The sequence below is a fragment of the Melospiza georgiana genome, chromosome 5 (genome assembly GCF_028018845.1).
Source record: "Melospiza georgiana isolate bMelGeo1 chromosome 5, bMelGeo1.pri, whole genome shotgun sequence".
Taxonomy (NCBI): domain Eukaryota; kingdom Metazoa; phylum Chordata; class Aves; order Passeriformes; family Passerellidae; genus Melospiza; species Melospiza georgiana.
In genome coordinates, this window is record NC_080434.1 from 17,905,764 (window position 1) to 17,930,866 (window position 25,103).

At 40.3% G+C, this 25,103-nt stretch overlaps 1 protein-coding gene and 1 long non-coding RNA gene across 2 annotated transcripts in view; one reads left to right on the forward strand and one right to left on the reverse strand.

Moving 5' to 3' along the window:
- The window catches only part of DKK2 (dickkopf WNT signaling pathway inhibitor 2), a 72,888-nt gene extending 58,429 nt beyond the window's left edge, over positions 1 to 14,459 (reverse strand). The window contains exon 1 of the mRNA XM_058025252.1: positions 14,255 to 14,459. The gene's annotated coding sequence lies outside the window, so the exon portion shown is untranslated. The remainder of the gene's footprint in view (positions 1 to 14,254) is intronic.
- A 137-nt stretch (positions 14,460 to 14,596) lies between these two features.
- On the forward strand, positions 14,597 to 16,251 carry LOC131083835 (uncharacterized). Its single transcript, XR_009114486.1, has 2 exons — positions 14,597 to 14,813; positions 15,045 to 16,251. It is a non-coding gene; the product is annotated as an uncharacterized LOC131083835 (long non-coding RNA).
- Positions 16,252 to 25,103: the final 8,852 nt, after the last annotated feature.

Below are 25,103 nucleotides of genomic sequence, written 5' to 3' on the forward strand. Positions count from 1 at the left end.
GTGCAGAGGAGCTGTAAAAGAATTCCTTCAAATACTCAGCAACTGTAGAACTGGATAAAAAGTGTGGCCCTTTGAAGTCAAAGGCAAAACTTCAGGTGACTTTAGGCTGGCCACAGTTTCAGCTTTGAACTCAAATTTGAATGCAAATTTAACAAATCACCAGGCATAATATGATTCAGGTTCTTAAAAAACAATCAAGGCACTGGAGCAGAGGTCTCCCTGGTCCTTTACTCTGGCTTATTCAATGGGAGTTTCCACATGCTCTGCTTGTTACACAGCTCAGTCCAAGCACCTGTAACCCTGAAAGTAGAGTCAGCTTTCATTGAAATCAGTGTTTCTTTTTGTAAAAACAGTCCCCAAAGTTTACATTAGCAGATCTGCAATCTGCCGGTCTGGCTTGAGATCCTCTAGGCCCTGGACACCCACAAATCTCTGTCTGTAACATCAGAAATGTCCAAATGCTAGCAGATTGTGATAAATTCCCATTTTGAGGTCACAAGAGGGAGAATTAAGAGCTTAAATGGAAAAATGTTAGTGGAAGTGATGTGAACTTACTTGCCTGCAATTGATCATGTTCAATAAACGTTGATCACATATTTCTTGATCTAGACCCAATGGCTAATACATGCAGGCAAAAATGCATGCTTCTCCACCCCCCATGTGCTGCTTCTGAGCCATAAACAAAGTGTGACAAAGAGAGGAAATTAAGAAGGTCAATATTTAGTCCTGAATTACAAGCAAGGCACAGGCTGCAGGCAAAAGAGTGCAAATTTGCATTACAGGGTAAATTAATTCCCAGAGGGCTCCATGCAGCAATGGCTGAGGCCCAGTCTGCTGCTCTCTTCAGTGCACACAAAGCATGCATTTGGTTGGTAGTTTCTTACATAAAATCAATGATATGTAAAACAATCAAAGCTAGAAGGATGATCACCAGACACATAACATCCAGAGAGCTCTAGTACTTCTCCCCTTCAATACCAGTATTTAGAAAATTCTCATTGAAGACAAAGAATTCACACATAAAGACTCAAAGGAATGCAGACCAATTTCATGGATGCTCTGTATTGAAGTCCACAAGCACAGCAGCAAGGTTAGTAATGACTAACTCCAGGAAAATAGCTCAGGTGGCACGTGAGATAGGGTGAGTCTCAGAATGCTGGTGGGGCACAGCAGGAACAAGGAAATTGGCTTTGTCAGTTAAGCCACCATGCTATAGACCTACACACTGAAGCTCCAGTCCCAGATTTTTGATTTTTAGCTCAGGGCCAGTTAAGGCAACTCCTTCCTCATACTCCCTTCTTCCCATGCCATCTTTCAGCTGAGCTGGTTCAGTTTTCCACAGGAGCATGAGAAAAATCAGGAAAAGAAAACAATTTTACACAAAAAAAAAATGTTTACAAAATTAATCTTACACAAATTAAAGCAGAAAAAGGACTATTTTAGGCCAGGGCTGGCCAATAATGTCACTTTCTCTGCCACATGACAGCAGCATCAGCAGCACTGGGGGCCAGCATGGGAGCAGAAGAAACTGCTGCAGTCAGAAGGCCAAGCAATGGTGGTACAGGGAAGGCTGGCTGTGATCACAGGCTCTCAACCACACTAATGCTTGTTACCATTGATAAATCAAATCCCATGAATACCACTGAAAGCAGAGCTGGGAGTGCTGTGAAGATGTTTATCACTGCTAAGGAAAAACTCAAGATGAAAATTTGTAGCTCTAGCTTTGAGAGATCATGGTTCCTCACCCTGGCAGCAATTTTGACTCCACCTGAGTACATGCTTTGCTATGTCCGCTGCCACCTATAGCTGGATGTACAGACAAAAAAAAAAAAAAAAAAGGCTTAAATGCATTTCTTAAGGTGTGTTAGACTGGTGTGCCAGAACTGACCATACCTGAGTGCTACAGTTTGCCAACAGAAAGCCCACTAATTCGTTTTTTTCACTTGGCTGCTAAATTAAAATTGCTTACTAGACTTCTAATGAGGCCAAGAATTATATAACCTCTTTTAGTAAGAAGCATACTTAAACAGAGGCTTGAAAAAATGGTGTAGGTTTCTTCTACTATGGTTTAAAATGTTTTCCCTTTTGAATTGCAAGAATTTAATTCTGACACCTCTGCAACCTCATATAAAAGAGTCTGGTTTTATGTTTATGGCTAACACTTGAGAGGTCTTGACTTTATTTGTTATTGGAATAAAGTTACCAATACATTCATTCACATGAGGAAGTCATGTAAATAATGCCTTGTAACTTCCCATGTAACTTCATCCTAACAGAGGCACTTAAGGTCTAGCAAGCATTTTATTTGCCATGAAAAACCAAAAAATTGTGCATGGCAACTCACACAGAGTGTTTTAGTCTCCTGAAGATACATGAGACACAAAAACCCTAAAAACCTCTCAGCAAAAGCCAACAAAGTGAGCAGTTATCATAGAATCAGAGATGGACTCACAATCATAGAATCCAACACTGCACAGCACAGCCCCAAAAGTCACGACATGTTTCTAAAAATTTTGACATTTCTTGTCCAAATTCTTTGTGAGCTCTGACGGGCCTGGTGCTCCACCAAATCATGGTACATCATTGCAATGACACAAAGCTGAGTTACAGCAGCAATGTTCAGCATTTAAAATCAGCTCTTAACAAAAGCAATTGCTGAATTGAATGTTTTTCTGCTGCTATACTTAGAAGATGGACACAACAGCCATGGGGAAATTCCAAGCTGCAAAATCACCCTTGGTGGTTTTGGCCTCAGCCACATCCTGCTCCAAGGTATAGGATGGAAGCTGAGTGCTGCTGTAGTGAGGGAAGCAGGAGACAGCTGGAGAACAAACCATCTTTTCTCACAGCAAGGAACAATACCAGCAGGGACACCACATGGCATGGTCCAGCCTGCATGTAGGTAAACTGGAGGGGTTTTAACACACAAAAAGAAAAACAGGGCAGCAGCTGCCTCTGTTATTTCAAATATCAGGAAAGCAACTAAAAGTGAGTATTTGTCTCATGATTTGAGAAATTGCAACACTTGAAATACCAGCAATTTTGCCCAGAGCTTATGTAGGGATGTACGCAGCTGTGGGAGCTCATCCCTTGAGGAATTTGAGGTAAAATGCCTGAGCCATCATTTTAACCAAACAAAGCAACACATGACATGTTCCCTTGCTACAATCACTCCCCAAAACTCAGTAACCTGAAAGCACCACACTCTACCATCATGGGGAGGGAAACAAGTAAGACTGGTTTTTACTCTCTGAAACATCCTAGGTTTCACGTGATGCCTCATGTTTAATACCTGAGAAAAGGAAAACCATCACTGAAGCAGCTTCACTTAAAGAAACCTCTCACATATCTCACTTGAAATGAGCCAGCAGTGCCGTTGTGGCCAGGAGGGCTGATGGTATCCTGGGGTGCATCAGGAAGAGTGTGGCCAGCAAGTCAGGGGAAGTGATCCTTCCCTTTACTCAGCCCTGGCGAGGCACATCTGGACTGCTGTGTCCAGCTCTGGGCGCCTGGGTACAAGAGAGGCAGGGAGATCCTGGAGCGAATCCAGCAGAGAGCCACAAAGGGATGTGGGGTCTGAAACATCTCTCTTATGAGGAGAGACTGTGGGAGCTGGGGCTTTTTTGGGACCCAGACTTGGGATCTGCAGAAGAGAAGACTGAAAGGGGATCTCATCAATCTGCCTCATCAAAGGCAGAAGCCAAGAGGATGGTGTTATAGTGCCACATTCTTTTCAGTGGTTCACAGTGAAAGGACAAAGCTAAGTGGCCATAAACCAAAATGCAAGGAATTTCACCTCAATGTGAGACAAGCTCCTTTACATTCAGGATGCCAGAGCACTGGAACAGGCTGCCCAGGGAGGTTGAATCTCTCTCTGGAGACATTCAAAACTCACCTGGTCATGTTCCCGTGTCACCTGCTCTAGGTGCCTTGGCAGGGGTTAGACTAGATGATACCCGGAGATCCCTTCGTAACAATTCTGCAATTGTGTGAAATCTCTCTTTTTTTTTTTCTTTAACAGAAAGCACACAGCCTATTTGGAAGTAAAATCTCTGTATGGTAAATGTTTATCCTGTCACTGCTCAATCATTTCCACTCCCATTGTTCACACTCTGCTACCCTCTTAAATAAATAGTTCCACCATATATGGATAAAATATATACATTCTTTTTTAAAGGGAAGTCAGAACAGAGATCACAGTATGAAGAATGCACACTGAAGTTTTTTCTACTTAAGACATTCCCAGCTTTGCTTTGTCTTTTCTTACCTATTTGATTCTTCCTCCAGTTGTCCTCTCTGAAACAGTGTTAATGTCCTGACTTGTTTGTACTCCTTCTGTTCCATCACATTTCTACTGCAAAACACACCTCTCTGGGACTGGTTAACTCTTATTTAGGGTTAGAGCTACCTTACCTCCAACATTTTCCTCTGTCTTGCTCTGAGCTTCCATCTCTCAATGTGACTGTGTTTACATGCAGCATGACGAAGAAATTTACATGAAACATGAATGTCAATGTGACAAACTTTCCTTCAGAAAGAAAAGACAGTCTTTAAACCATATAAATTAAAATCTAATGCTAGGGGCTGTGTTTATCAATAACATACGTAGGAGCCATACAGGAGTTCTGCCACAGGAAGAGAGAATCAAACCCTAGATTGCATGAGTTTCTCAGATTTGAATGGCAGATGTCATTTGATAAAAAATTCAAATGTACACCTCAAGTACACCTCAGGTTTAGTTCAGCGTAACATTCCAGACCTGCTTGTGAATGTCATATTCTGAAATCAAGGTATTTCGATAAAGTTGGACTCAACAGCTGAGTGTTTGTAGAGATGTTTTCAATTATAACATTGAGTCCAGCAGTTTAAAGCCAAGACTCCTAATTTACAACAGTACTTGTTAATTTACAACACTGAGCTTGTATAACGTTTAAGTAAACACTGCACTTCTGGATGACAGAAAGCTAAACAATGAAATAAAACTTCAGAAACATATCTCCTCCTGCAGTTTTCAAAGAGCTTCCAGTTCTCCAAAAACAAACAGCTCCCAGCTGCCTGACATTTATACTCATGCATCCTGTACTGCTACATATATAGAGGAAGGGAGCAGCAACCTACATGCTTTACATTCAGAAAAATCCATCAAATCAAATTTTAAGGTAAATTCTGCTTTCATCCAGTGTATTTAATTTTGTTTTGTGAAGGGAGGGAAATGTCAAGAAGAAAATAAACACTACGTATAAACATGAAATGTACTTTAATTTTACTACTGAAGAGCTAACTCAGTCCCCAATTCTTTGTTCAAATTAAGCTAAATCCTTGTCTTTCTCACAAGCATTCCAGCTGAAGATAGCCCCCACACATTTCAACCTCCTGTGGCTGACAAAAGTCAAATTGCAAGCTCTTCCTTCTAACCATCCATTGCCTCAACTCCTTTCCCACTAAAATTTTTTAAAGTTTCAGCTATCCAACCTTTTTCTTGGCTAAAATGCCACTCTCCTCTTCTCACTCTTCCCAACACCTCAATACTAGGGCTAATCAAGTAAGCAGAAGCTGCTCAGAATGTCAGTTTTCCAGAAAAAATATCTTCAATGTATTTTTCTAACAGCCCAAAATAAGATGACAATGGAAACTGACTATTTGTCACTGAGTTATTGCAATTGTTGCAAGAGGACTACTCTTCACTTAAAACAAATATTGAACTGAAAACCTTATTTTTTACAAAACCATTCCAAAAGGCTGCTGTTCAAAAAACTCTACAGATTATCCCCTTTAAGGTCCTATTCGGTTTTCCCCTCAAGTCTATAAAATCAGAGCTTTCAGAACTTTGGAGCTTTATCCTCAAATACAGTGGTCTGGAGAACATTTCAATATGGAAGCCCTTGAAGGGGTAAGAATGCAGAAAATGTGTTTCACAACAGTCTTCCATGGTACAGAGTATGAAGAAAGGACTCAGAGGCTGGAAAAGCTGAGGCATGTTCAAAGAAGCTGAGGGCCTGAGGGCAGGTTTTGAAAAGCCTAAATAATGACTTGAATAGCACTGGTGAGCCACGGAATAGGACCAAGAGCAACAAAGGCCTCTTAGGGAGAAATGGGACAGGACAGTGGCTTCACAACTGTTTAGTGAATATGCACTGCTCAGGATCTATAATACCACAAGTAATTAAAAAGGATTTAATAGACATTATTCTCTGGGGTGGTGGGAGGGTGTGTCATGTTACCAACAACATTTTGTCCTTTGGGAATATTTTGAATATTTGCAAGCAGATATTTGAGTAACAGCCTAGGAAAATGCCCTCCAGACTCACTGCCAGGTCTCTGGAGCAATCTAGTTAGAAACATATACAGCCTCATCCAGAGAAAGGGCAAGATCAACAATTCCCTCTCAAATTAATGGGATTTTTGAGTTTTCAGGATCCCACAGCTGGCTAAGCCCTTTATGGAGCAGTAATTGCACACAGTTCTCTGACTTGGGTGGGGAGGGAAACTTGGGATTGGCAACCAGAATAGTACTCTGTCCAAAAGCCCATTCAGCTACTGTCTGAAGACAGAAATCCTGGCAGTAATTGCATGGTCATTTTTGAAGAGAAAATTCCCAAGGACCCCAGAGGGATTATGCCTTTGTTATCACAGGATTCAGCCTCTGAATTATTACTGATTATTACTGATAAAAGCACTCAAAAAATCACAGGGATACTCTCCAGCAAGTTTAAGTATCACAAGTGTAGCTTTAAATTTAACATGATAAATTCAATTCCTACCAAAACAAATTAACAAACAAACAAACATCACAACCCAGAAACATGAAAGGTAGAATATTACCTCATCACAATACTTGAACAGGAATGAAAAGCTAGCACTCAGACCTAAAAGAACTGCTATGAGACAGAAGTCTGAAGCAGAAGGCTTAAGCTTGAAAAAGGAAGGGTGCAATCCTACTAAATGTAAATGCTAGTATTTTACAGATATAGATTTATCAGACATGAATCCATGTCACATAAACCAATCTTCTCTCCTGTAACAGGATACATGCCCAGTGGAGATGCAGTAGATGCCATAGAGTTTTAGCAGAGCAAGTCTTTCAATACTATCTTCCTTGACATTTTCATAAGCCACCAGGGGAGACAGACTAGAGGAAGCACTTTATTCAAGGAGCTCTTGTTGGTGGATCACTCACTAGAAATATGCACAAACATTATGTGTGTGTGTGTGTGTGTGTGTGTGTGTATGTGTGTGTAGATGCAGCCAAGGAACCTGTCCTCAGTTTGATATTTTCAGTATTTTTACTAATGGCTTAATGGCTTGATTTATAACTTTATTAAGTGAACTAAATAAGTGCTCTGAGTGGAAAAGGGCTACAAGGACAATGAAGACAACAAAATAAGTGCTCTGAGTGGAAAAGGGCTACAAGAACAATGAAGACAACAACTAGTTTTCATAACAATGCTGATAATGTTGAGAAATACTCCTGTTAAAAAAAAACCAAAACAACATCCATCCAGGGTTGTGACTAAAGAGTGGAAAAGGTGCTTTTTTATTTAGCAGAAATAGAAAGCACATGAAAGAGCATACAGCTGATAAAGTCTACCCTCAGTCAGACACACAAGGCAAGGAGCTTAAAAAAATTGCCAGGAAAATATATCATCGCCTTAATTAGTGACAACTTGTAACAACCCATGGGGCTTCAAGCAATACCAGAGCAACACAAACGTGAATGCATAAATGACAGCTAAAATTAAAGAAAGAAAGAGGCATGAACCAGATCTGAACCAGTCCTTCTTGCCTCCTTGTTTTCACACTTGTTATTATGTCCTGTAAGCTCAGAAAGAAACTGCATCACCCAGTTCCTTGTATTTAGCCCAGGGGTGACCCAAGGTCACACAAAAGAGGGTGGTGTTGGTGAAGGGCTGGGAACAGCTGATATAACATTGTGTGGGGATGCCACTGGCAAAACAGAGAAGAGGCTCAGTATGAAAGCGTGGCACAGCAAATTCCACTATTCCTACCTCCTGCAGGGAACAGCGTTTCCATCAGCCCAGCCTCTCTCCTCACTTGCCCTCCCTTGGGCTCCAAACACACTGCCAGGATGCATATTCCACATTCCTCTGGCATATAAAAGAGATATTAATAATTCCTAGCATGGCATTCAGGGGAAATAGTATGCCCAAGAGAAGAAATTATACTCCCAAGTCTCTCAAAGTGAATTACAGTTCATCATATCAGGAGATACAGGCAACACATAGGAAGAAACACTCACAGGGGATAAAGACAAGGTGTGGCTCATGAAAGTGGAATTGAGAATATCTTGTTTGAACGGCTGGTTTTAATTTACACCTCCTGAAAGCACCAATAAACCTTGGAGATATGCACCAGTGCTGAATCCCAGTGATATCAATGGGGCTGTGAGAGTCTGTGACTTGCCCAGGCTGCATGCTCAGAGATAAAAGAACCCCTAAGTGCCTGCTTGGATCCAGAACCTGTGGACCTTTAACTTCTACTGACTGACAGAAAAATGTCCTCTTGCGTTAAATCAAAAGGAGTTTTGTATCACTCTGTGGGATAACTTGCTTATCAAGTATTGGACACAGGCCCAGCCACTGCAATGAGAGCAGAGCAGTGCAAGGATTTGCCATCACACTCCTCAGGGAAGCCAAGAATCTGCAGGATTGCTGTGTGACTCCTGAAACACCAAACTGAACTGCACAGCCCAGCAAAATAAAACATTTCAGGCAGATTACTTTTACAGTTGCCTTACATTAGCCTTTGCACAATAAATATCTCTTTGCTGTTTCGTAGTTATATGAGAAGGTTTGAGATCATACAGAAATGCATGAAAGCTGGTTTAAGGAAGATGATTCATTATCACAGGCTATGGAATAAGGCTCTGATAAGGCCCCTTCCAAATCTGTTGTTATGCTGGAATTTTGCTATTGAACACAATGCAAACAGGATTTGGATTCAAATGAGGGGGTTTTCTATGACACCCAAGACTGCATCTGGCAGTGGTCAGGATTCTTCCTTTCCTGCCTCTCAGGTGAATCTCAGTGATTTTCCATCCTTATTTCCAGGTAACACAGTATCACAGAGGCTCCCACATCAAACACCTCAGGCATCTTTCCCTTCTCATCTAAAAGGAGTTTCTTCTAGACTGCAGTAACAGCCTTTTCCTAACAGAAAATAATCTGCCTCTTAAAAAATTCAGGGAACAGAAAATTAAAACCGATGTAACTACAGTTTATCTTTCATGTTTCAATATTTCATTCAAAACTGATTGGAAAAGCCTGCTCATTAACAGCAGTTGTTCTGAAAACAACAGCATTTGCAACTTACAAGCACTCGAGTTAAGGAACTAGAAAATTTTACAAGCAAGCTTTTGACTTTGTAGATTCCTAAGTGGTTTACCATTATTTAAAAAAAAATCTAATGAGGATTTTTTAACTCTTTAGAGAAAACTAATAGTATTCAATGCAAATAAATACAATTTTCATCTCATCTATCAAAACACACAGACAGCAGTGGATAGACTAGGCATGTATGATATGACCCTAGTTTACTCATTTCCCTAATGCATCCCAGCCTGTGTGAGAAAAGCCTTCTGAGGCCCCACAACAAAAACGCTGTGTGATTTCTCACTCAGAAAACCCCAGCACAACAAAATGAGCCTTCCAATGTGACCCAAAGGACACCAAGGAAAGTTCTTGGCAAAACAATAAAAGATTGAATTTCCCAAGCTATGGCCCTCTCAACAGCATAGATTAGATTTTTGAGTAAACCAACTATGAGATCATCTCCAGCACAGAGCTAACGACTGCTATATTGTCATGCCAGGAGTATGTTGTTATTCACACTAGGGCAGGAAGGCTTTCTACTTAACACTTAATTCATTTTTATTTAAACATTACATAGCTGTAACATAAAACAAGAAGAACCTGGTGCTGATGGGTGTGATGATCTCTGCACTCCCGCTCTCTACATCCAGAATGGCTTTTGGTCTTTTCAGGCATACCTAAAAAGCACAGTCACTCCACCAAAAGAATGAGGTGATTTCTGAAGCAACATATTCCCAAAGTATTCAAAACTAGTTGCAGATAAAATTTGCATTTAGTTCCAAAAAAATTCTTCTTTTTTCATGCTGTTTGTCATCTTGATTATAGTCATCCTCAGATGACAAATAATTTTTAATAAAGTTGTCTTATTATCTTAACAAAGGCATTTAAATAGCATATTTTAATTGAAGTTCTCTTTCTACTAAGACACTGCCATAGGCGGTAGTGTAACAGTCCTTAGAGAAATCACCAACCAAAGTCAGTTTTATAGATGCAAAGAAAAATATTCTTCACAATCAAAAGTATGGCTGAGGAGGAGCAAGCTAAACAAAACCTTGAAGTCCTAAACTGAATAGAAGATACAATGTGAATGAATCTGGACTAAACTTATTCTCCTACAGTCTTCCAGTGATGCGCTTAGAGCAGCCAATCAGATGTGGTATGATCTAAGAAATACAATGATCATTTATCCTTCTGTTAATTTCCAAGAAATAGTGCTACTCTTTCAGAAAATTAGGCAGAAATAATCCAAAGACATAATTTTACATTCAAGCCCCATAATTTCTTAAATTGATAGCTGACACTTGATAAAAAAATTGACAAAAGGGCTAGATAATCTGTTTCATGCTAATGTGTTTTCATCCATTTTCATCTCAGATCTTAAAAAAATCCAGGGCTTGTGCAGCTCAAAATATGTTTCAAGTGAAAGCAGAGGCATCTGTGAGAGGCAGGGTGATAAATGGTTTTTGAGCAGATAGTCTCAGCATTGCTGCACACTAACTCCACTGCAAACTTGTGCATGGTGGCACAAGATTAGGAAATGGAATGGATTTAGCAGACAATGCACACTAACAGACACCTGCACCCTAACTATGGATAAAGAGTCATGAATTATATTTGTCTCCCTCCTCAGTCTTTTTCTGTAAACTTTCTGTAATCATCAGCCACTTCTCTCCTGTGCAAGAAACACAACTTTGATTAAGAACAAACTAGAGGTGAGAACCTGAAAGGGGACCCAAATCACTGAACCTCAATTACCTCAGCTTCCATGAGATTTAGATTCAGAATCTTAAAGCCATGACACTCTTCACTTTGAAGAAGAACACACCAACAATTAAGATTCTGTTCAGATGCACAAAGTCTCCTAAAGCTCTAAAAACTCACTTAACAATCCCATTATGGGCAGGAAATAAAAGATAAACTGCATTTTGTCCAACCAGAGCAGGAATGCAGCAGTACTGAAATAGCTTCCTGGATGTGATCAGGCACCATATAATGAGCAGGTAATGTCAGGTACCTGTACTCCAAAAAAGATTTGATTGTCTAAAAGTGACTCAAAGGACTTTGGAAACCTGAAATATACACTGCCTCATCAGCATTTAATGCCATTTCCAAATAGTAAAGCAAAAGAGAGTCAAAGCTGATGGAGGAATTGAAAGGGCACTGCTGATGATGTCAGCATTGCTAACTGCAGTATCTAAATCGGTTTTATTTGATCCCTTTCCCATAAGTAATCTGGGCTGGCAGAGAAAAGCTCTGTGGTGTTTCAAGCTGTGATACTTCAAAGCTCTGTGCAGTAGCTACCAAAGAGAATAAAAACATAAACTTTGCTCAGCAGCCTCAGCTCAGGATGACGAAGGCAGTCATCAGCCAGCACGGATCAGAGACCGACCCCTGTAGCTGCCTGCAGCCTTGCATGGAGAGCCCCTTCCCAGTGGCCAGACTGCCTGCAGAAGGCATCTTTTACAAATCTCCACCAGGACCAAAATTCATTCTAATTCTTGTTCTCATGGTGCTTTTCCCTGCAGAGAACCTGGTCTCTGGGAAAGTCACTAAGTATTTTACTTAATACCCTCCTGTGGAGTGACCGCTGAATTCATCACATACAAACGTGAATAACCATTGCTAAAGCAAAAAGCAAGAGATGGAAGTCTTCAATCAAAGCCTCACAAATCAGTAAGAGAAATAAGCAAACAAGAAAGGTCAGTTAAAAATATTCCTCTTCCAAGTAGGAGCTGAAACTAATTTAAAGTACACATTCAAAGGAAATGTACCATCTTGTTTACTGAGAGCAGTAATGCAAATAAATGACTTCTGAGATAGCCAATAATTCCCAGTTTTAATCCATCACAATCAGTGATAAAAAAAAAATGTATCAGAATAATTGGGCCTCCCTTTTTTCTAATTAAATTTCACTAAATGGATTAAGCATCTTAAAGAAAATATTGTGTTTGTTCATATTAGAAAACTCAAATCATATCTAAGGATGCTCCTTGCATAAGAGTCTCTGGATAATTACAGTTGATTTGTAACTTGAAAAGTATTTATGCCTTTTGAAACTGTGTCTGTCCATTTTGCCCTCAAAAGAGACTGTAAGACAAATATTCAATATGCCCTTCAGCCAGACCTCTAAATCAATGAATAGGAATTTCAAGCTGACCTTGAAAGCTTGGCCCTGTGGACACCTGTTCTGAAGGACAGCAAGAGAGAGAGCACCTGTGCGAAATTCCTGCTTGATAACGCTCCCATATGGCTGCAGCCACTGCTTTGTAATTTTACTTTTTCACCCCAGCTGATGAGAGTAACTTGTTGCAGAGGCACCTAGCCTGAGCTGGGACTTTGCACATTTCATACTATTAGCCTACAGGGAGAATAAGGAAAAAGAAAATCCCTTCTTTGTTGGTTTCATGCTGCAACAATGTGACTATACCCCAATTTTTTTAATCTGTGTTACTTCCAGTAACATTACCAAAATATATTCCAGGAACATTAGTCAAAAAGACACTGGTTATTGTTTGGGGTGGGTTTTCTTTGTTTTGTTGAATTTTTTGGTTTTGTTTTGGGTTTTTGGTTTTTTGTTGGTTTGGGGCTTTTTCGAGGCCTGAGGCTTATTTGCAAAGAAGCTGTACAATTTTGTATCTAAGTTTGCATGGAAGATGTCTCCCAAAATACAGGGAAATGGAACAAGAGTTAAAATAATGGATTAAAACCTTCAAGAAAAATGAGTGCCCACAGGTTACTATAATTCAAATGTAAAATGTATTTTTCTTCTCAATAGAAATAGGTTTCTGCTACATCCCAAAGAAAACCATATAGTAATGTATTTTTATAAAACAAATAGTAAGCTAACCATCTCCATGGCTAAGTCACTCTTTCTTGATTAGACATACAAGTCATCACAAATTACATTTTATTAATAAAAAGATTGCAAGAGCAAAGATTTTGCTGAAACAATCCTATGATTTTTTGTACACTGTATACAAATAATTTTTCAACCAAGAAATAAAGGAAATGTAAAAGTCCAAAGTTTGCCTGTTAACTCTATATCACAAATTAAAATTCTATGTCTGTGTTGCCATACCTGAGGCAGCAGAACCACACGTACACACATAACTTCCAAGTGAATATGCTAAAAGTAATTCACGGTTGCTACACTTATATTTCTTTTTCCCTATAAACACTTATTTACAATTTTACATCGCTCAAAGAAAGCAACACCTCAATCTTATGAGGATATAATCCCTAATTTCCTCATTCTTCACTCATAGAATCATAGAATAACCTGTGCTGGAAGAGAACTACAAGGGTCATCGAGCCCAACCCCTGGTCCAGCACAGGACACCCCAAGAGGCACACCCCGTGCCTGAGAGCTTTGTTCAAACACCTCCTGAGCTCTGCCAGCCTTGCTGCTGGGACCACAGCCCTGGGAAGCCTATACCAGTGCCTAACAAACCTCTGGATGAAGAGTCTTTTCCTAACATCAAATCAAATTCCCAATAATCTATGACGTTTTATTTTATTTTGTTAGGTTTTAGTTCTTTAAATAGGAATGGATTATATGGGACTATACGGGAGTTTTGTTTGAGCTTTGGCACTTCCAGGACTGCGAGGCTTCCTTGCAGCTCTTCCATGTCCCTCACTGGGTCGGGATTACAGAACAAGGTGAGCTGGAGGGGACCCACAAGGATCACCGAACTCAGCTCCTGGCCCTGCACAGCACACGGCCGAGTCACCGCCCGTGCCTGCGAGCATCGCCTGGAACTGCTGGGGCCCTGTCAGGCCGTGCTGCGGACCCTTCCCTGCGGAGCTGCTCCAGCGCCCAAACATCTCTGCGAGAAGAACCTTGTCCTGACATCCAGCATGAACTGCCCCTGACACAACTTCAGGCCATTCCCTCGGGTCCTGCCGCCGGCCACCAGCGAGATTACCTTGATTGCCCATATCCAAGGAATCAGCATGGACACCTTCCCTGATTGTCCCCACACCCCTGGGGACCCTGACAACACCGGCGGCTCGCCCTGATTCCATCTGACAAGAACGTAGCTCTCCAGCTTTGCTTTTAGGGCAGAGGGAGGTCACGGCTGTGGGTCCCGCACATCCCGGCTGGTCTCGGCGGGAGCGCAGGCCGGGAAGGCTCGGCCGGCCCGGGGCCGCCACAGCGCGCAGTGAGCAGCGCCACCTGCTGGCGGCCGCGGGAATGGCAGCGCCGCCTCACGGCCCCGGGAGCGCCGGGAACGCCGGGAACACCGGGAACACCGGGAACGCCGGGATTCCTTCAGAGGGAGCGGCAGCAGCGGGAATGGATACCCAGCGGGAAGCTGGGCAAGCCTCCGGTTCTGGCCATTGAATCGATCCTTCCAAGACGCTCGCGATAATGTATCTGTTATTCCCGGCGAGAAACTTGAGTCAGTTCAGCAAGTTCCTAGAGCAAATCTGATGTGGATGGTTGGCCTGAACTCCAGGGGACAAACATTAAAGATAGAACAGGTGGGCAGAGCTTCTGCGTATGTGAAACTGGACGCCAGAAGCTCGATAATGCTGCAGTTTGTCCTAGATTAGTCTTAGACCAAAGACAAGTGGTGTGACTGATTCTGTATCACCAGTATAAAGCTATGTTGTTGACACAGATTTCGGCTGTACGGGAATGCTCGCAGATCAGGATGTGCCTTTTCAGTGAGTTTCCAGCTAGTGCTTAGAAGAGCTCTGTTTCTGTTTCAGCTCGCTGCCAGCAGAGCACCCAGCCTTGCGAGACGTGATGTGGTCTCACACGCTGATGCTGAACATGGGCGTCAAAAGGACTCAAGCCCTGCACAAAAGGACCAACTCTCCTTGTTAGGAAGAAGCACAAGACTTGTGGGCACAACTGCTGTCATTCCCACCTGTTTTTGTTCCCCATTTCCATATCTTCTCCTGCATCTCTGCTGCAACATCAGGGAGCTGTTCTCGTGCAGAGTCTAGACAGATAGCACATATTTGAATTAGCATGAGGAATTTGGAACGAGGTTTGTTTACCAGCCTGCAGTTCTATGTCCTTATCTGAACCAAGCTGCTCACGCTTCTGAGCATTGCTTCAGGCATTGCTGCTCATCACAAAGTTCTCCCTCCAGACAAGGCACATTGCTCTCAATTTATAAGAGTTACCAAACACATTTGAAACAGAACAAAATTGGAACAGGCTAACAAAAGAAGTACAACAATTATTCAAGGTTTCACAATTCAGCTCACTTACTTTCTTCAAAAGGAAGGTTAGAGAGGAATACGTTGATGTTCTTGCATGTCTATTTGAGCAGAAGAGGATAAGGGCTATTGGAACCAGATAAAATACAAGATTCAGCAGCTGAAACTGTAAAAATTCAGGTTAGAACTCAGAAGTGTATTTTTTCTGAGTGAAGGTAAACCATTTAGCCAGCCAATACACAATCACTGACTGTCACTTGAAGCCTTCAATTCAGCATTGGATATTCTTCAAAAATACATTTTCTATGATCCCACACAGATCCTGAAGAACCATACAAAACACAGATTAACGATCTGCAAGCTGAATTGTGCAAACAACTTGACTAGATGATTTTAACCTTTTTGTCCTTCACAATTTAAAAATACTTTGTATTTTAGTACTGAGCATGTGAACAATTCCTTTTTTCTTTACTAATTTTATTGACTTCAACAGGAGAACTGAATGGCTTGAATTTGAGCATGGGATTATGTCTTATACTGACACAAGACCACTGTTAGAATTGTAGGAGGTTACAGATGTCATTCTCTAAGTAAAGTTGATCATACAGCAGCTAAAACTCCTATAGCTGTCTCAAGAAGAACAGGGAACATTGCCCAGCTCTCGATGACTCTCAGGAAACCCTCTTTAGAGATGTGGATCTGCCTAACAGCTGAAAGTAAGCCACTCTGTACAGGATCTATTATAATCAGACATTTATAATACTTTAAAAATAAAAGAAACTTGGAAAGTTAAATTATGTTTCTATTCATCTGACTTTATTCCAAGCCTGTAATGCCTATTACACATCAGCTGGATTATATTTGAGACTCATTTCAACTAGTTAGCAATGTTTAGAGGTCAATATAATTTTTGACCTGATGCATTAAAAGGGGGAGATTTATAAACAGTATTGACTAGCTCATACCTAAGACATCACATCAAAGCTATGCCATGCTTTTTCTCAAATTCTTCCTTGTTTTCTTCAAGTCTTTTAAAGCGTACGTCATTTTATGCTACATAAGTCTCTCATTAAGGGCCTTAGAGCTCTTTATAAGTTTTCTGTCTTCTCTACAAATTTCACCCACAAGTAGGAACTAATCTGCCCCAGGTGGAGTCCAAGTACTATGTTTTACACCCCACATCTTGCAGGGTAGTCCCACAGTGGCCACAGCCACTTTCTGTGTGTGATACCAAAATCTAAATTGTCTGCCATTTCAGGGCATCTGCTACTGCAAAACAACTAAACAGCAAAACTAAAAAAGTCCAAGCACATTCTTAGAAGTCACTTCATCAGGAAAACACAGACTTCAAACCTGTATTTCTGTTATTTTAAATACTTCTCTATGCAGCTTACAATACCTTTAAGAAAAAGCAGCAATGCATGAGAGCAAATATGAGGGGGTGTGCATGTGAATGTATTTAAATACATAAAAGCCCAAAAATCTCAGGAAGGCTGAGGAGGAAGGCCTTGTAGTCTTCCTTGTAAGAGAAGTGTGAAGAATAGATTCCAGTCCCTTTGCAGAAAGATCCTGCCTAGTACTGCAGTTTCTGAGGTGGATTTCATACTGAAAGCAAGAATTCAAATCCTTTGCCTGACATATATACACACACGTATGTAACACACACACACCACATGTGCACTTTTTTTGCGTTCACGGGCTGTTCTGCATGGATTTTCTGCTCTCCTTGCCTGAAAGCTGACCAGACACCTGGGAACATCTACACACTGACCTCAGCAATCTTTGCACAGGTCTCTCAAAAGGCACTATGGGACAATCTAAATTCCAGAATTACATTGCTTTGAGTGGTTTCCAAGAAGGCAAACGAGAAACTTTTTTTTTTTTCTTTCCTTGATCACAGAGAATTCTGAACCTTTTGGGAAAGCCTTTGAACTTCCATTAAATGTGATCTGTTTAATGTTTGGATCTGTCGAAGGAGAGGCAGTCAGATAAACTGGGCCAATGTTGAAATGGACTTGCTTCCAACACCTCTACAGTGTAATCACATCTCCCTGAGCACCTCTGTAGATAATTATTGGATTAGACATTCAAAGAGGTGATTGACAAACAGAAATCAGGCAAATAAAGATAATCTACCATTTTTGTAGCTTTTTCAACCAAGGGGATTCAGACCTACAACAAAGGAGCTTTATGTGCTCCACTGCCTACTGTAAGGATTAAACTCTTCATGGCTGACATCTTTGGAGCTGGAAACTCTTGGCAAAACATTTCTCATCTGTGTCTCAGCCTAGGAAAATGAGATTTTTTTTTTTTGTATTCAAGTACTCTGAAATGAGTCACCTAAAGCAGCCTAACCTGCCATCTCCATTTGGTTACAATAGAGCAGACATCAATTTTCAATCTTATCAGGAGTCACCAGTCCCTAAGTATTAGTGGCGCCTACTGAATTTTATCCAGGGACCTAACAGAAAACATCTGTTCTTGTACTTCACAGCAAATCAATAGATTAAATCAACCTTCTCTTTCTCCTTTATTCTGTTCATTAAAGGCATAGGTTTTCTTTCATTTTTCTTCTATTTCTTTTAATAACTCACTTCTCCTTGCAAGTCAAATCCTAGTATATTATAGAGATTTCTATGTCTCTTTCTGAGCTTACTTGGGGAGACATGTATCTCTGCTCTAGCAAAAGACATGCAGTAGAAATTATTTTTGAGGGACATATTAAAAAAGACCTTGGTTAAGTTATACCTAGTATTTGGACCAAGGCCCAGCAATACTTAAAAATGGAACCCGAGATATTATTTACTGCCTTTTCTACCTTTTTCCAAGTCTAATTCCTGCTGCAAAATGTGATGTGGGAACTAAAAAATCCACCTCTAACCTCACACATTTCACCAAATGTGCCAAAGCATCGCAACTGTCAAGTAAGATGTGCTTTGTGGAGTCACCTACGTGACAACACTTACTTAGCTCAGTTTTGAATCTAGTAATGGATTGTCAGTGTTTGCACACATCATCCCATCAGTTTGCATCATCCCACCAGTACTGTGTATCAGGTTTGCACCAGAACATTCTAACATTCTAACAATGCAGCCCAATATCCAGCGTGCTTATAAATAAAGAGCACTCTTCACCTAAACAGTAGGCAAAATGAGGCACTTCTGGACTAAGAGGGGGAGAGACATTAAGGCAGAAGTGATCAAAAAAACAAGGCTGAAAAAATGTCATTCTGCTATAAACAGGAGTATTAATATTAGAAATTTTTACCAAGATAGCTGAACTGAGATTTTTTTCCACTTGCACTAATGTTAAAAATGTCTCAATATTGTCAAAGTATTATATTTTTTTTTTCCTGAATAAACATCTGCAAGTAAAAATCTTCAGCATTAAAACTGGGGGAAAACGCCTAACCTGCAGAGTTTTCTCCTTTTCTCTTACCTGTGGAGATTTCACATTTTTTATGCAGTCTAATACGAAGCCAAAATATGATGAGGTGTAAATGAACATACCTTACTTTGGCTCCAATAGGTAGATGTAAATAAAACACTGGAAGGCCAGGTTTGAGTTGAATTAAAATTATGTTATATTCCTGATGTGCATTGCAAAGGTGTTATGAGAAGTGCGTGAGAGTTTTATTTCTTTGTGTATGAGAAGCTGATAAACAGAGCTGGTGCACAATAAAGCAATATATACAATATATTAAATGCTTTAAATCATCCAGCAAGGATAAATCCCTGCCTGATCTAGATAACCAGGGTTCCACTGGAACACTCCATAGGACATTGTGTGTTAGCATAACCTGGCAGCAGCTCCTGCATAAAACCTGAAATGTGGCAGGGAGGTAGAATTGCATCCAGGGCCTTCCAACAATTGGAATCAAGCTTTTTGCCCCATTTCATGACTGAATTCAATCACAGTAAATCAAAATTCCTTTTTTGGGTCTGTAACAAACACAAAATGTAGCAACCTCAGAACCACCTCCTTTAGGGTTTTTCTGTCCATTTAGAGCAGCACTATCAGAACTTTGTCACAGGGGCTATTGGCTGTCAATGAGCTGCAGCATGAGGGGACTTCTCCCCACAGTTTGAGGTGAGGATTAGGAGAATTTTCTCTGGGGAAAAGAAAATTACTGGAAATTAATTTAATATGGTGTCAAGATAAAAAGAGATGGAGATAAAGAAACACCTCTTAGGATAAGAAAGAAGAAGAAGAAGAAAGAAGCAGTGAGAGGAAAAAAATTAGACAAGTGGCAGCCCATAGCCAAGCAAAACTTAGTCTAGAATGGTGCAATGGCTGAACACCCCAGGCTTGGGAAACCTTGTCAGTCAGGAAGAGAACTGATCTGACTGTCATTTGATGAATGACAGAAAAGCAGTTGCTCAAAAAAGTGGGATATTGTCACTTTCTATCTCAGTTTCTATGAAGAAAGCAGTTGGGCTTTTTATGAGATTTCTCTTTGTTAGCTATAGCTCACTTGCTACTGAATAAAAATCATAAGAGGTGTGGGGACCAAAGAACAGCTAACACAAAACTCCATAAAGTAATTGAACTTCAGACCTACCCAATGCTGACATCAAGTGTGTAAAAGTCATTGATAGTTCTTTGTCTCATGGGAAACAGAGATTGATGAAACACAGCTGTGTTCACAGCAATTGATGGCATACATCATCATTTCCACAGCATTCACATTAAATTACTTAGCAGCTATAGTGCCAGCATAGATTATGGGATAACCCAGTTCTTTCTTTTAATCTCAGGCATCTGGAATTTCAGGGTCAGAGGAACCTTTCTTCCTTCCCCCTTATTTTTTTTTTCAAGTCAAGATAGATAAAGTAGTAATACCAAAGGCATGAGAATACCAAGTCTCCTCTAAGCAATATTTATTCACATTGCATTCAAAAATAACTTTTAGAGTAATCCTAAATTTTAATATATATTAATATCCAACCGCAGGAGCACAGGAAAAGAGAGAGAAGCTTAGACTAACAAGAAGTTCAAAAAACATCCTGTAAAAGTATTGGCAATGCAGCATCCTTCTATATGAACCACAGCTGTGCAACGTGCCTATTTTCATTGCATTAGCAGAGCCAGGAGCCTCATACTCTCAGACAACCAGCTGAAGTGACAGAAGGTCCAAATGATCCCTTTCAACCAGAACTAGAAGGTACTTAAATGCAAGAATATTCTGGACCATATGAAGTTGATCCTGGAATCACAACTTAGATGCTTAAACACAGGAACTCTAAGCTCAAAGAGATTTGGCTGAAATCCAGCTGTTGTGATTAAAACTGGGCAAGTGCTGTGCTTGCCAGTTCAAGGATTCAAAGGTAGCCTCTGTAGCTAAAGAGCTTTTACTTTGAAATCAGAAGCCACAATTAATAAGCACTATGATTCAACTATGCTAAAAAAAAAAAAGAGTAAAAAGCTACTGAATGTTCATTTAAACAGGAGGCCAGACTAAGAAAAAGAAAATGCTGTGTTTGCAGGTTATTATTCTCACCACGGTATTGAACTCACCACGGTATCTAATAGAATAATAATATGAGGAAGCATCAAGAAAGTAAAGAAAATGTCTTCCAAAACTGGCAAGGGGTAGTTTAATCTAAAGCACAGTGTAAAGTGTGAATAATAAAAATAAAAAACTTGGAATATTCCCTGACCCAATCTCTATAAACTAGAAGTAGCCCCAGGAAACCATAAGAGTAAAACCACTTGACCATGTTATTGGTTTTATGAAAATGTGTTCCAGAAAATCCACACCTCAAACCTATACACATTTCCATGGCATAGAGATCCCTTTATGTTCTGTAAAATTTGAGTTTCTCACCATTTTATTTTTGCATTTTATTTTATTTGTAATAATTGTTACACTACAGGTTTTTTTTTTTCTTGATACAGGCTGTTGAGGTTTTTTGATTGTTATCAGCTCCATTTGCAATAAATTTTTGAAAACTATTTAGGAAAGGTCATAAATTTAACTACTAGCTGATTCAGTAATCAAGAAAGTAAATAATTCCACCTAAAGTGAATGAAAATTGAAGATCACTAAAGACTCTTATCACTCAAAGCACATTCTGGTTTGTTATTTGATTATCCTATTTGTGTAAAGGGAGCTCACATTTATGAGTTTCATCATAGTCTCAAGCTACAGCTCACTGTCCTGAGCCTAACAATTTAAAAAGATTCCATATCAAATAAGTAAATACTCTGAAGTCTCATTCAGCATCATGTGTTTAAAGCCCTCAGCCATTTGAACAAAAAAGAAATAAATAAAACCACCAGAATATATTGTATTTCTTGCAACTTTGTTTCAAGATGTTGTTGATAACACCAAATGTCTGTGTCCTCACTGGTTGTGTTATCTTTATTTCCAGAAGAAAAAAAAAAAGTAAAAAACTGCATAGCACAGCTACAATTTAACCTGAGATCTGAGAACATCCTGCTCCAATTTCCATTCTGAACTGAGAAGTACATCAGTTAGGAAGCTGCAAAAATTACTCCAGCACCAGCATATCTCAACAAAGATAACCAGATACTTTGCACAGTTCATCACCTACTGTAGTCAGCCTGCTTGTAACAAGACAGAACCAGGTAACAAAATAAGAAGAGAGGAAAGAGGAGTCCAGCATTGTCTTCTGGGATGTCTCAGAGAGAAACAAATACAACCATTGAACACATGCCATTTATTCCCCTTAGTCAACATCACACAGGAAAATATTGCAAAAGACCAGGACTACTGAGGGAGGAAACACAAGCAATTCCTTCAGGCCAGCTGAGATATTCTCCAAATGGGAAGGCAGGGCCTACCCAGAAAGTAGGCACTTTCTCTGAATGTTGGGGTTTTTCCAGTCTCAATCATCTGAATAAAATCATATACTGCAACTCATCAATTCCAGGCAATGCTCCATCTGCCTTAGCCTGTCTCAATTGTCCCAGAGCACTCAGGAACCCAAATGGTCTAGAGGAGCCAGAACACATTCCACCAGCCCATGAGAACAAAATAAACTCATTGAACTATTGTATCTGTTTGCAGCTCTGCACAGCTTTCCTCAGAGACAGAGGAAGCAGCCTGGACCATGTCCCAGGCTGGGTGGTAAGTCTTTACACTCCCTACTTTAGCCAGGTTTCCATGTGTCACAAGGACATTTCTGTTTTCTGTCAAGGCCAGATGTCTTTTCTTTTTTCATTTATTGTCAATGTTTGGGGAAACACCTCTCTTTCCTAGGAACTTGTGCAAATTTTTTCCTACCTAAAATATTTGTCCTGTGTGAAAAGGCATTTTTCAAGTCCCTAAGTCCCTGTTCTAATCAGGGGTCCCAATGTTTGGTTTGTGCAAGTGATAATGGAGCCTTATTGCACTGTGATAAAGCCATTCAGTAGTCATACAATGCCATAGCAGCCTTGTTTAGGGCTGGTTTTAAGTGTGACTCTTCATTCTGTTGGTCAGATGCAATGGCAGAGCCTGGAGAAAAGTGATGTATATCAGTAGGCTCTGTTTTTACTTCTAATTAATTTTTGATCCTCTGGTGAGCTGAAGCAGAATGTGTATTTGCTGTTTTAGCTAGGCTGGGCTGGACTCCAACATTAGAGATACTGATTTAAAAGAGCAAATTATTTTCTGCATCCATTTTTTATGTGTTTCCATGTGCTGTTGGAAACAACAGGAAAAAATTAAGCATAATTGACTGAGGGTTCACACCTAAAAGTAATTTCTCTATGCCTTCAGCACCTCTATGCTAACAATTTCAATTTCTCTATGCTATCAGCATCTTCAGTGCTGTTATTCCAAGGACTTAAGTCACCACAACCAATTCAGGTTTGACCACCCTGGCACAAAACTCCTTTAAAGGTCTTCGCAAAAGGTGCTAGAAAATTGCAAAGACCATTTGCCTTTCATCTCTTTTCCCATCAATAACAGTGCCTTTCCCTGTCCCACAGGATCAAGTCCTTGCTGAAGAAGTTAATGTACTCTTAAATGGCCACAGCTCTAGCTTCATCTGCCCACACTGTGTGCCTTCTGTGTCATGTGCCTGCGTGCCTCAGATGAGCACAGGAGTCATAACACCTCCTCACCTCCTGCTGGAACACGTCCACAGCTTGTTCAACCCCACAACATAAAAAAGGGAAGCCAAAGCTGAGCACCACTGCTGTGAGTGAGCACCAGCAGCACTCTGTGTTCTCTCCTCACCCTGTATCTTGCTTACCTTTGAGAAACAAATATTCAGTGGTTCCATCTATTTTATTCTTCCTTCTTGAAAAGGAAGTATGGGAGCAGGTGACACTCTTTGAGAGTATTTTTGATAGGCAATTGTCTTCAGGAGCAGCTGACTTGGGTGGGCTGTCTCCAAGATGGGAAAATCCCCAAGACCAGCTCTGAAGAGGCCAGCAGTGCTCACACAGGGAGCAAGACAGCAGCAATGGATATTGCAGAAACTGCACTGGAAAATTCCCCCTCCTCCCCTGAGCATCTGTTCTGCATGTGCAGAACAGATCTTCTTTGTCTCTTGTCCAGCAACATGTGAACGAACTCGAGCTCCCTCTGGGAATGAAGGGATACAAGAGAAGTCAGCATAAAGATTTGTGCTGGAAGGATAAAAGATAACAGCCTGTCAAACTGCAGACCTTTAAAGCTTAACACTTTCTTTCAAATTTGCTCTCACACTGCTATCTACTGCCAAAATATTACGAGTTTGTGACCCCAACTTACATTTACTGCTTCTTATCAAGACATTTCAGATGAAAACAGAGTAGAAAAAGTACAATGTATAAACAGAAAAATTTAATTGGTTAGTTTGTACCATAAAAGATCCTGAGATCTGCTCAGTTTTTATCAGAGCTATGCGAGACAGCCTGTGGACTCAGGCAAATATTTCCTTTGGTCACTTCTTTGCAGAAGTGATTTTATTACTTCCCACACATGCAAACCTTCCTCAGCCCCCCCTTTCCCCCCCCCGCAAAGTTTTCATTCACAGTTTAACCCTGATATATTCAAAATGCCAAGACATCAGATCTTGTGTAGTTGAATGTTCCAGCCACCTAATCATGTAAACTTAGTATAATTTCATGTAGAATCAAAGAGTAATCCAAGATCACTTAAAAAACCACAAACTAAAATGTTTGAGGTTTATTTAGTTCAGGGTGTCCCCACAAAAACACTGTGCAAATTTTCCCAAGTTTCCTGTGACAGAGTTGGCTTCAGTAAAGTACATCTAAGTCAGAGCAAGGCAACCATTGAAAAAAAAGAACTTCTACTGACAACTAAAACATATCAACAAAGTATTGTAACAATACTATGTTGGTTTAAGATCCCATGTCCTTAATAAGTCCTTAAATAAGATATTTTGTTGGTAGCATTTGTTTATATTGTCCTCCTGGAGTCAGCCTCATGCTTCAAATTTCCAGTGCAGACAAGTTTACCCGTTTTCAGATTATAGCACGTGTTAAAGCATTAGCATTTCAGACTTTGATTTGAGTATTTCACACAGTTTCTGTGTACAGATCACAGGGGAAGAAAATGGCCCCTGTAATCAGGGGAAGAAAAATGGCCTGAAAAGTGTTTTTGTCCCTCCCTGAAAAGAAAGGAGGCAAATGCACATCCTC